This window comes from Acomys minous (genome assembly GCF_964271855.1).
Source record: "Acomys minous genome assembly, chromosome: 6".
In the NCBI taxonomy this organism is placed as follows: domain Eukaryota; kingdom Metazoa; phylum Chordata; class Mammalia; order Rodentia; family Muridae; genus Acomys; species Acomys minous.
The window spans coordinates 39,652,626-39,665,334 of NC_140487.1; the positions used below are offsets into that span (position 1 = coordinate 39,652,626).

A 12,709-nucleotide genomic window follows, 5' to 3' on the forward strand; every position below is an offset into this window, starting at 1 on the left:
GATGGAGAAGGGAGTCCACAATTCTAGAAAGATCATGATGCAACCATGACCTTCAGGAGAAGGTCATGGCCACAGAATGGCAGTGGGATACCTCAGGACCAAAGGGAGACAACCCCTTGCACTGGTCACTGTATGACAGGCAGGACAGGGGCAGGGGAATGGGACTTGGCTTTCACCAAGGACAGTGAGTCACGGCAGAGGCCGGAACAGCTAGAAAACTACAGAACCTCAAAGCTCTGTTCCCCTGGTTGCCTGCTGGGTAACCATAGTGGTAGAGCCCAGAGGCACTGTTGGAGACTGGCTGACTCACAGTAGTGCTTCAGAGGGTGTTTTGCTCGGCTCTGTGTGGCTCCAAGGATGCACAGCACAGTTACATACTCCCTTAGACAGCAGGGCCCAGTGCTTGTTAAGTGTGTACCACATGCTGGGAACCGGTTCTTGGTCAATTGATTGTAGGTTCCACACCAACTCTGAAGCAGACATGCATCTCTAAATGGACTTAGGAAAATGAAGTAATTTGTACATAGTCCTAGCTGCTTGATAGAATACAAGGTCCCAAGTCCCATGCCAAAAATTGTAAATGGGTCACCAGGGAAGAACACTAGGGCTAATGACTCAATTATGTTTGCCTGCTGGCTGGCTTGTGACAGTCTTACTATGAGGCACAGACTAACTCTACACAGCCTAGGCTGGCTGCCTCTTCAGTGCTCGGATTATAGCATGTATGATACCATGCCAATCTTCAACTGTTCTTCATCTTTAAAAAAATGTTATTTAGTGTATATGTATATGTGTCTACGTGTAGCATGTGCACAACATGTGTGCAGGTGCCTGCAGGGGCCAGAGGATGGTTGTATGATGGGGGTGCTGGGACCCGAGCCCAGGCCCAAACCAGCCCTCTCTCAGCCTGTGCCTCATGCAGCCCAGCCTGGCCTCAAACTCACTTTGTTTCCTAAAGATGGCTTTCTCCTCCAGTTCCACCTCCCAAGGGCTGGGACTGCAGGGACTTATAACACACCAAACTTCAACCATACTTTAAACTCAGATTTCTGTAATTAGAGCCCACAGACCCATGGAACTCCTTTGTGGTTCTTGGACCATAAGTCACAATTGTGACAAGGATATTTAGTGCAACTTGACACACGATGGGCTGGAAAGCACGCAGATTTCATGGCTTATGTGTCAACACTCTCCAGCACTGGCATCAAATTGTCAAGAACTGGGGATAAGCCTACCACACTATGTACAGCTTGCACAATCTCGGCAAATTGTACAAGTTCAGGGGCTTCAATTCCTATGTGCAAGACAAAGAAAACATCCCAGGGACAATTTGAGAATTAAAAGATTGAGTATACACACACACACACACACACACACACATACACACACAAAAAAAAAAAAAAAAAAAGAAAGAAAGAAAGAAAGAAAGAAAGAAAAAGAAAAGACAAGACCGGCCTGAAGCCGGTACCTAGCATGCAGTTGGTAAATGTGACATGCAACAGCAGATTGCTGTTTAAGAGATAATAAGGAGACAAATCGGGACAGGCATTAAGACCTCAGCCGGGAGTCATCAATTGAATCGACTGGAATGAACCAGCAGAACACAACTCAATACTCAATAACTCATAGAGGAAAACATGCAGTGGTGAAATAATGGGCTCCCGGGCTGAGCCTCAGATGGAAGGCTCTGCTAGAAGGAGGTGGGCAAGAGCGTCTCCGCAGCATCTTGTGAGAGGAGAGACTTGATGTATTAGAAGGGGCTGAGAAATCCAGGGCTTCTGTTAGTTATCCCCAGACTTAAGCAAAAACCCAAATCAAGGTGGCTCAGTGTGGCAAAGTTCTTGCTGATAAGCCTCGTGACCTGAGGTCAATCCCAGGAAACCATGTAGTAGAAGGAGAGAGCAGACTCCCCAGGATGTCCTCTGTCCTCTGAGCGCATGCCTGTACACACACACACACACACACACACACACACACACACACACACACGAATGTTACAACAATTCAAAGAACCCATATTAAGTCCCTGCATCTCCAGGAAACCCCGGCCAGACAGCACCATTGACGGATGAGTCAAGACCAAACATCTCGTTCTCTGAGTGCTTGGTGAATGGTCCACAGGGCGTAAGACTTCGCTTCACTCAAGTGCTGATTTTAGCACATCCTGAGGACAGGGTCCAGCGAGGGGCGAGTCATGGGAGCTGGCAATAAAGCCCCAGCCCAGGGATCTGGTCCACTAGCAGCCACCCTTAGCCGCTCTGTTCCCCACTCCCTCGTAGAAAGACTAGGTAGGGCCTCTGGACACTGGGGGCTTCTCTTGGGGTTCAGTCTTTTCATGACTTTACGAAAAACAAAAGAACCCTCCATATTCCAGATTCTCCATCAGTTCGCAGGGAATCTGACCTTCTAACCTCAATTTCCTCTTCTAGGAGTCTGCACCTGCCTCAAGGGTTGGAACCTCAAGGGTTCCAACTTCCAAATGGAACCCACCAAAGCCTCACCTTAGGTTATCTAGCCCTTGGATGTTTCCCATACACACTGGGGAAGCAGCCAGAAAGGTAAGGAACCCTTAGACCTACTGGGCCACACTGCCAGGCTTCTGTTGTGGGTCAGCAAAGCAGATGTCAGGAGCCAGGTAGAGTCATGGGTGTCAGAGTACCACTGCACCTGTCACCTGAAATCCCTGGGACATCCACTGGCTGACTGAACCCCTGCTTTAAAGCTCCCTGCATTACTTTTACTCTTCACATGGAACAACACCTGAAATTCTCCTCTGCGTGTGTTTGGGGACCGTGTGCACTTTGTGAGCCTCTGGCCTAAGCCTTGTGTGTCTATCTCCAGGTGTTGTGATGCTTGCTGGGTGCAGGCCCCTTCAGATGTCTACACTGAGCTGCAGGCTGGATGTGCTACCAGCTCACCATTCCTGAGTTATTTAGTGCCGCCTTTTCTCCCCAACCTTGGGCTGTGACTTAGAAACAACACTGAACCTCATGCCTTCCTGTGACACTCAACCACTCGCTCCCAGTTCCAGGGCATAAGGGGCAGGGAGTGGGCTCACAGAGCCTAGACTGAAGTTTTCTTTGGGCATAACTGGTTCATGATGTGGAAGGGACTCATAAGCAACAAACAAAAACCCAAACAAGACAGCAGTGGCTCAGGGCAGCGAGTGCTAGGCACCAGGGTCATTTTAGAGGAGGGTGGGTGGGGCAGGGCGCCTGCAGCTTCAGGCCAAGCCCTTGCCGGCCCCAGCCCAGCCAGCCCACCCTGCAGGCTCACTAGCAGCTAGGTCTCGGGCTGTCGCTGTTGTCTGTGCTCTGTTCTTGCTGCAGAATGAAGAGCTGCTCCCATCTCCCCTCTCCCCTTCTCTGCTCTCCCCGCACTTTCCCTTCTCTATATCCACTTCAGTTTAGTCAACATCTTCCTTAAGTCAGATAGGCAACAAGCAAGTCCCACCTTCCAGCAGGAGACTGGTCAACTCTCCAGTGTGTGTCTGTGGTCTAGACAGCCCCGGCAGACTACATGGGCCAGGCTCAAAGTCCCCCTGTAACCGTCCTTAGTCTTCTCTATTTGGGTCAAACTGAATGAATGACTCGGGAAAAGAAAAAGCAAAGCAGAGTGTCTGTTTCACAAAGAGATTTGGCTTGTGGGGGGTGGGGGGGTGGACCTTATGGCAGGGGAGGAAGGTGGGAGAAGACCCTCAAATCAGAACTTGTGGTAGACAGCCCCAGTCTTTGCTCTTCCCAGCCTGATAGGGAAAGGGGCCGTTTTTTGCAGAGGAACAGTGATGAACACGCCCCCGCACACATCCCACCTCCTGAGGTATTCTCTTTAAGTCACGGAGAAAAAGTTATGTAAGGAGCAGACATACAGCTCCGGTGGAGCGAAGGAGCATTTTGTTCAGCCTTGAGGTGTTTAATTGAATAAGAGCCTCTGGGAGAACAAAGCTCCAGCCTACATCAGTCTTGCAATCAGATGCATCGCAGAAGGAAACATGGGCACACGGAGGAACGTGCAACCCGCCATGCATTTAAGAAGCCAGCCAGGAAGGTGTGCTTACTCAGCCCCAGGGGTCCCAAGGTCTCCTCTTCTGGATGCTGTGAGACGCTGGCTGTGGGATGAGTAGTAGCGGCAACAAGCTGCTCTCAGGGCTCTGACTGAGCCTGCTTCCACCTTCTAAAGGCCAGCCAATCCAGGAAGGGGCTCCCTGACCCCTTCGGCTCAGGCGGTTTCTAAGGATCGGGAGCTCTCAGGGAGCTGCAGCTTCATGCCTGCAACAGATGGGGACTGGAGCTGGGTGTGTTCCCAGTCCCCAGAGCAGCGCAACAAGCAGCTGGCAGACAGCATGAGCTGGCCTGAGACAGCACAAGCGGGCGGGACAGTGCTGTTGGTTAGAGCTGGTTTGTTGCTTGAGATGATGGTAGAGCTCCGGTGGATACCCTCGCTGTCTGTCAGGACTGCAGGAGACTGTCATTAGCCCCTGTGTCGGAGGCTGCCTGCTGAGGAGGCAACTGTACTGCACAGGCAGCCAGCAGGAGGGAAGGCAGAGCGGAGCCACGGAAAGACAGGACTGGAGTGCAGCCACAGAGGTCTGGGGTTCCTTCTGCCAGCCCCCTATCTTGTCCCCACAGAACTTCAAGCAAGGCTAGCTAACTTTAAAGGAAAAGAGCCTGCAATCAGGCTAGATCAGGACCCCAGGGGAATCCCTGTCCTTGAAGGACAGAGCATGCAATTTCCCCTCTTGAAGAATGACGGCTCCAACCTCAAAGAAGCGCTGTTAGTGAAACCCTCAGTGACACCACATCCCCCAACTCCAGGCACACTATGCAAGCCCACGCCCCTGCAGGTGACATGAGCCCTGCAGGCTTCTAGCTCCTTGGTTGCTTCCTGGCTTCTGATGCACTGACACAAAGCCTTTGCTACTTGTCGGGTAGTGCGTTCCTAGAGACAGAAAATGACTCACTGCGACCTTCCCACCCTTTTACAAACCTGCCTGGAGCCCTTTCGCTCATCTCCTCTAACATACCCTGGGCCACCATGCCCTGCCCTGTCAGCCCAGAGCTTACCACAACTGTTTAAACCAGACACTCCTGAGCCTGTTTGCCCCCCTCAGAGGCACAGAAAAAGCCTGTGTCACCCCTTCCCCCAGCTACTCTGCCTCCTGATCAGGACTGGCACTTTCCTGAGTGGTCTGGCATGGTAGGCTCTACCCACTGCGTTCAGGGGCCTACGCGGACAACACATCTGTTCCTTTATAACAGGCACGCCTGTGTCTGTGAGCTCCAGCACACCTGGTTAGACCTTTCAAGAAACTCTCTATGCGGCCCAAGACAACCCTGGAAACTTAAGATCATGAGGGGTGTGTGTGTGTGTGTGTGTGTGTGTGTGTGTGTGTGTGTGTGTGTGTGTGTGTGTAAGGCAGAGGATTCCCTCGGATGTTATTCCTCAGGAGCCATTCTGTTAGGATTCTGCCCCAGTCTGCCTACCTGTGATGTCATTGCCTACTTCCCACTGGGCATGGTCCTACCCAAGATTATAAAAGAGCCTTCTGTGGCTCTCTCTTACTTTTCTTCTTCCTACCTCTCTCTCCCGATCTCTCTGTCTCTGTCTCTCTCTGGGTACCCTCCCCTTTCCTTCTCTCCCCATGCTCATTTAATAAACGTCTCCATCTAATATCTGTTGCCTGGCTTCTTATATTTTAATCATTAAATTGGTGCCATGACTCAGATACAAAATCCAGACAGCCACTCCACTGTCTTCTGTCCGCAACACATTCCTTTCTCTAAGTATGCTGCTTTCCCTCTGCTGCTCCACTCTCTCCTGCTGCTCAGCTCTCTTGCCACCTAAAACCTGGTGGGGCCCAGATGGTGCCATTGGCAGCGCATCCCACAGCTCTCCCTGGACCTGCACCCTGCGGGGTGGATCAGCTGGCTGCCACTGACTTGTTCTCAGAGTAACCTCGCTGCGGTCCAAACGCCCCGCCATTAACTCGCCATTGTTCCCAAGAGAGCATTTATTGTTGGTAAGCAAATGCCCACCACAGAGTATGAGCAGTTTTGGGTCACTCTATCTTGGGCCAGACTCTGGAGTCACTCCAGTCTCTTGGCAGGTCCTGCCTGCCGAGATACGTGGGTGACTTTGGGCTGACTGTGCTCCACCAGCTGCAGGAAAGCCTGAGGTTCAGGTTGCCCGTAGGTGGTTCCTTCAGCCACCACGGCTGGAGCCCCATGAGGTGCTGACCGAAGCAAAACCCGAGGCTCCCATGGTCGGGGACCCCAGTCTCGGGCACTGGGGATTTTGGGGGGCATGCCTCCAGGAATCCTACTCCGGGTTTGGTTCATTTTTGCCATGCTGGCAGGGGTAGGGGGAGCTGGGGAGCTGGGTCGGGGTTAGCAGGGAACACCGCCGCCTCGGCCCTTCCCCCAGATGTTAAAACATTGCACGGCCTGCTCACCGCAGCATGCTGTACTAATCATGCCCTTGCACTGGCAGCTACAGCAGCTGTACAGCCATACTGACATCATGGGAGCCTGATAACATTTTCAAGTCGGCCCGCTACTGGTTGCTTACAACAGGTGCCAGTTGCCATGTTGGTTTCAGGACAGACCTAGTTCCGCCACCGCCATCTTTAGTAGGAGCAATCACGTGACTAGCCGTCATCTTTGCTACGGACGACCATGTGGCTAGCCGCCATCTTTGCTTGAGCAGTACCATGGCTACACCCACTATCTTTACCAAGGTCTCCCAGCCCTGTCCAAATCCTTACTAAACTCCAAATACAGCTTTTGTGTTTTACAATGGTTACCTAATTTTGACTTTCACATTTTCAAGATTACGCTTTTATTCTGATTCAAAAAAGTTTTTATTTCTAACTTACGTCCTTACTAGTTCCTAGACAAATAAATAAATGCTGTTTCTCCTGTCACCAGCTACCCTGGATTCAACTACAGGTTTCCTAGCTAATGGGTTTGATATGGTTTTTAAAAATTATTCTATAATGTTCTGCTATATTAGCATTCATTTGTTTATAATGTTAAAACTTAAATCACTGCCTTAAAAATATATTTAGCCTTATTTTCTAAATGTGATGTATCAATCATACAGAAAACTATTCTGCTCTTTTACAGACTGTGCTATATATAGCTTCAAACTATAAACAGCGTTTGTCTATCTACATATTCTTAAGGTAGACTGCAGTCTTACTGCCATCTTAACTAAAAGGCTGAGGATGGTTCATAAACCCCCAAATAGGAACTGGTAAAAGTAGTTTTAAAATCTTTACAACACGAGAGAAGCCTTCCTGACAGGCACAGCTACAACAACAACAACAACAACAACAACAACAACAACAACAACAAAACTATGCTCCAGGCCTTAGCTGCTCCCCTGAGAAAATAGAAGTCTGCAATGCCCTCTCTCGCCAGGGTCCAGCCTGAGGCAGCTCCTCCAGGAACCTGTTTTAGATGTAGCCAAAAAGAGGACACTGGTCCCACAGATGCTTCAGCCAGAAAGGGACACTGATCCCATAGCCTTGCCTGGCAGCAGACTGGCCTGTAGATGTCAAAACGCTCACATGCAGGCTTGTCCTCTGTGTCCAGCCACTGGAGGCTCAACCAGCACAGAGCTATAGACACTTCCAGCCTTCAAGCTCCTTGACCTAGCAGAGTACAGATGGCTTCTAGATTCCGCAGCCTTGACAAACCCAGGGTAATGCTGCAGGTCTGTTTTCACCTCATACTTGGGCTACACAGTCACATGGCCAACTTCTATCATGGGAGACTTCAGACATCTTCCTCGCCCTCTGCATATGCAGGAGACCAAACTCTAACTGTCAGGTCTAGACACAGTCAACCTTGTTACCAGAGCTCCTTTTACCATCCTTTTAGCTGAAGGACAGTGACTGATGGCAACAATTTCACCTCTATAGAAGTTTAAGTTTAAAAAGAGAGCTTCTAAGAAAGTATTTAAGGGTCTAAAAAGAAGGTGTTTTATGAGTGTTGGACTGTCTAAGAAGGTGTTTTATGAATGCTAGAAGGTCTAAGAAAGTGTTTTAAGTTGGTAAATGCAAGTTGTGACGGTCAAAATGTCTAAAAGGATGTTGCTATGCTATTGTTGTATTAACTGTTCAGAGTGCTGACACTGATCAGTGGAGCTCGGATTTATTAGTCCCACTGTGGTAAAACATTCCACTATATGATCCTATCATAGCTCCAAGCTCAAGACTTTAAATTTCCTTGGGTTTATCTTTTTCTTTAAATGTTTTTCATCGTGCTTAAATTATATACCTCCAGTCTTCTAAACACGGGGAAGAAGCCTCTCTTTCATGGTGTGTACTGATGCTAAAGTGAGCTTCTGCCATCCCGCTTTACAGGAGGTTTCTGTCCTCCCCATGTAACTGTTTCACAGATGTCAGAAAAATTCCTTAAGGCTTCTGCCTTTTCTAAGCTCACCTAAAGGAATATTCATGCTTTTAACACAACGTTTTTTTCCAAGTCTCTGCTATGCTGTATGTCTGCTGCCTTTCCCTACAATGTGTGTGGCAAACAATGATGATGCTAACATGTCTAAAAGTTATCTCTTTTTGTAAACTTTAAAGGAGTCTTGTAAGCTACAGAAAAATCCATCTCTCAGGTCAAATAGAATCCAGATAAGTCCTGTCGATCAACAGGCTAAGTTTCTCACCTATCTCCTATCCCTGAGGGTGGGATTCCTCTGCCTTTCCCTGGTTTTGGGACTCCCCTAACTACCCTATTGCTGAGTCTTCCCTTCTGGTTGATGTAAATGCTTCTTGCCGTTCTGGCCAACCGACACCCAAACCCTTCCTCTAGGACCTTCTCCCTTGGGTGAGACCTCCCTCTACCAGCATGGTTCAGTCCTGCCCCCTCCTCCCCCCTCCACTGCCCCCCCCCCATCCATTTCCCCCACCTCCACCACCTGGTTCAAAACCTGTGTCTGCTCCATGGTTTTGGTCTCTGTCCAGCACTGAGGAGCTGCTAGAACAGTTGTACCAATGTCATCAAGTTAAACCTTGCTTAGGGACACTCTGACAGGTCACTGACTTCTACTCTCCCCTTGGGAACAGTCCATTAGCCACCTCTCAGCCTCTCAAGGTTCCTCTGGGATGCCTTATAGAAAAATTTAAATCCCTATTTCCACATTAAGGGCTGAAAAAATTATATACCTCTGCAACCAAAGGCCTAAACCTTTTCTCTGCTCTCCCAAAATTGTCAAACATAGTTTCTCTCCTTTCCTCTTCTTTGCTCTCCCAAGAGTTTCAAAGATACAGCTAAAGGGAATTTCATCCTAACCTATCCTATCTTCTTCCCACAGATATGTTCCAGTATTCTGCCAGACTTCCTACATCCAGGGCATCGCCAAAACAACTACCCACAGGTGCTCCAGCCTAACCTCACAGATCATGTCAGCTGGACCTGCATGGCCTTTCCCAGTCGCCGACGTTCTCAGACCCTAGACAGCAAATGCAACAGCCTGTTCTTCCAGAACCTGGCCAACATTTCAGCTTTTTAACCCACAGTCACCACAAAGTAGTTAACACAACTACTTCGCCCCTTATCCATTTACAGAAGGCTGAAACGGGGTGCTCCAGACCCAGGACAACCAGCTCCAGGTTCTCCCAGCACTTCTTGGTCCCTATCTGCTATAGGACATGGCTGACATAGCCTGCCCTCTACCCTGAATTTTCCTTCCCCTTCACCATATAATGTGGACATTTTGTTGCTCTTGCTTTTCTCTTTCTCTCTTTTTCCCTTACATGGAAGCCAAACGCTGTTTCCAACAAACCTGCATTTATATGTTTTATCTTACCTTATATAAAAAACAACCCAACATCCTCATTTTTTTTTAATTATAGGAAAAGGGAGTAATGTTAGGATTCTGCCCTAGTCTGCCTACCTGTGATGTCATTGCCCACCTCCCACTGGGCACAGCCCTACCCAAGATTATAAAAGGACAAACCCTCCTCGTGGCTCTCTCTTACCTTTTTTCTTCCTATCTCTCTCTCTCTCCCTTCCTCTGTCTCTGTCTCTCTCTGGGGTACCCTCCCCTTTCCTTCTCTCCCCATGCTCATTTAATAAATGTCTCCAACTAATATCTGTTGCCTGGCTTCTCATTTTTTAATCACTAAACTTTCACCTTGTGTTTTGGGAGTGTCTCTCATAAGACCCAGGGCTCAGAGATTGGGCCAGGCAGGTTACCAATGAGCTCCAGAAAGCCTCCTGTCTCCACCTCCCCCGCACTGAGATTACCAGTGTGTGCTACTATGTCCGGCTTCTAGAGTCTTGGGGTCAATCCCAGACTTTCAGGATTGTGTGGCAAGCACTTTACCAACAGATCTGGGCAGACCTGGGGCTTTCTTGAGGTGACTTTCAGCCTACGGAGGCAACAGGCAGCCACTATTCACAGGGTGGAGCATTCTGAGATCTAAGAATTCAAAGCTTAGGGTTAGGAAGGAACGTGGAGGAGCATGCACCCCTGAGGCACGCCTCTGGCTCCGGCTACCATAAGCTGCCAAGCTCCCCAAAAGTGGCACTTTTAGCCAAAAGGGGAGCGATGTGTCACATGATGTACCTCAAGCTCCTTTCCAGACCTGAACTGTGACATTCTGTGACCACAACCCAGGTCTGTGCCACGGCTCAGTCACTTCTCTGGGCCTTGGTCCCGGTTCTGCCTCTTAGAAAACTATCTGTGTGGGGATACTGGCTCTGAGCATCTCCTAGGGCTGCTGTTGGACAAAATGAGCATCAGCTTGAGATGTGCATGACTAGTCTAGAACCAGAGGGCAGCACCAGAATAAACACAGCGCAGCGAAAGCCACGGCATATACTGCTGAGCAAAGGGCTGACATCCTGAAACCAGCCCCCTGGGCATGATGCGAGTGGCCTACCAGAGATCCAGCCAATCTCAATATTTTCTCCTGCTGGTTCTCCAACCGCCCCTCTGGGTGAGCTGGACCTGCTTTATTTTCTTTGTGCTTTACTCCAAAGCATACAAACAAGCTGACTTAGGGGGAGCTAATTTGTTTTGCCTGGAAAAGCTAGAAATGCATGGGTACCACCAAGCGGATGTTGGCTTCACTTGGAGGCAGGTGCCTGAGCAAGACTCTTGGGGTGCAGGGGTTTTCTACAGCTCTGACTGCCAGTGATTTCACATCTTGGGTGAGGGCATCACTGAAGAGAGAGAGCGGCCTTGCAAGACAAGTGCTGTGCCCCGAAGCTTCCCAACCGGACATGCGTGTGGCCCACCTTCGCCCGCATGAAGTCTTGCTTCTGCAGCCTCCACTGAACGCGTACGTGCTTTGTTTTCCCCTGTGGGGTATGAGCTTGTCTGCCTTCTCCCCTCAGACGGCAGAGGTCAGTTCTCCTGAAAGGCAAATGCCACTAGACGGAAGGTCCCATCAGAGCCTGAACACCACCGCTGGCACCTCCCAGTCTCAGAAGGAACCACGATGGGAGCCTGACACAAACCCCAGCTCTTGTCCCTCACTTTTCCTGGTGTCACTCTCAGGACCCTTCCAGACCTCAACAGAGGGAAAGGCAAGAAAAAGCAGAGAAGCTTGCCAGCTCCAGGCTGCCCACGGCACACATTCTCTTTAGTAGGGATGCAGCCCATAGGAGCCTGGACTTCTCACCTCCTGGGCTCACCTGCCTGGTTGGCTGTCGCTAAGTCCTCACAATCTCTGCCTACAGGCAGGCCACGACCAGAGAAGGGCCCTCCTTTGGCATCTCAATACTGATACATAGTCCTTCCTGGATTTGATGTTTTCATTGCATTTGCAATTCAAGTTGCCTATGCCATCCCAGCCCATCTAGCAGGCAAAGAGGTTATTATGTTATTTTCTTCTGTCTCTGTCTGTCTGACTGTCTGTCTGTCTGCTGTCTCTCTCTCTCTCTCCCTCTCTCTCTCTCTCCCTCCCTCCCTCCCTCCCTCCCTCCCTCCCTCCCTCCCTCCCTCCCTCTCTCTCTCTCTCTCTCTCTCTCTCTCTCTCTCTCTCTCTCTGTGTGTGTACATATGCACGCACATGTTGACAGACACTGTTTTCCTTAGTCATTCTCCTCCTCGTTTTTTGAGGCAGGGCCCCTCACTGAAGCTGGAGCTCAAGGATTTAGCCAGAATCCAGCAAGCCACCTTGAGATCCTCTTGACTCCGCCTACCCAGCACATTACAACATCTACTGCCCCAGCCTCATCATTTTCTTCTTTTCTCTTTTTTAAATACTTTATTTATTTTAATTTTATGCACACTGGTGTTTAGCCTGCATGTGTATCTGTGTGAGGGTGTCCAATCTTGGAGTTATAGACAGTTGTGAACTTCCATGTGGGTGCTAGGATTTGAAACCAGTTCCTCTGAAAGAGAAGTAAGTGCTCTTAACCACTGAGCCATTTCTCCAGCCCCTTGTTTGTTTGTTTTCTTTAATACTGGTTCTGGAGATCAAACTCAGGTCACTATGCTTACGTAGTCAGCCCTTTGCTAACTGAGGCCATTTCCCTACCCACCTCTTTCAGACTCCCCCCCCCCCCCCCAAGAATAAGAAAACCAAGGTTCTGAGAGGTTGAGTTGCCATGGTCACTGTGATGGGTAGTCTTGGTTGTCAACTTGACATCCTGGGAAGAGGGAACCTCAACTGAAGAATTCCCTCCAACGGACTGGCCTATGAGCAAGTCTGTGAGGTACTTTCTTGATTGCTAATAGATGT

At 49.5% G+C, this 12,709-nt stretch overlaps 1 protein-coding gene across 8 annotated transcripts in view; it reads right to left on the reverse strand.

Annotated features, from left to right (window-relative positions):
• PRKAG2 (protein kinase AMP-activated non-catalytic subunit gamma 2) overlaps nt 1-12,709 on the reverse strand; it is a 355,936-nt gene that overhangs the window by 204,554 nt on the left and 138,673 nt on the right. The window contains exon 1 of one of the 8 annotated variants that reach the window (XM_084787779.1): nt 4,058-4,198. The exons of 6 other annotated variants lie outside the window; for them this stretch is intronic. The gene's annotated coding sequence lies outside the window, so the exon portion shown is untranslated. Of the gene's footprint in view, nt 1-4,057; nt 4,199-12,709 lie in introns of those variants that run through there. One more of the 8 variants, XM_084787782.1, reaches the window with a different exon arrangement.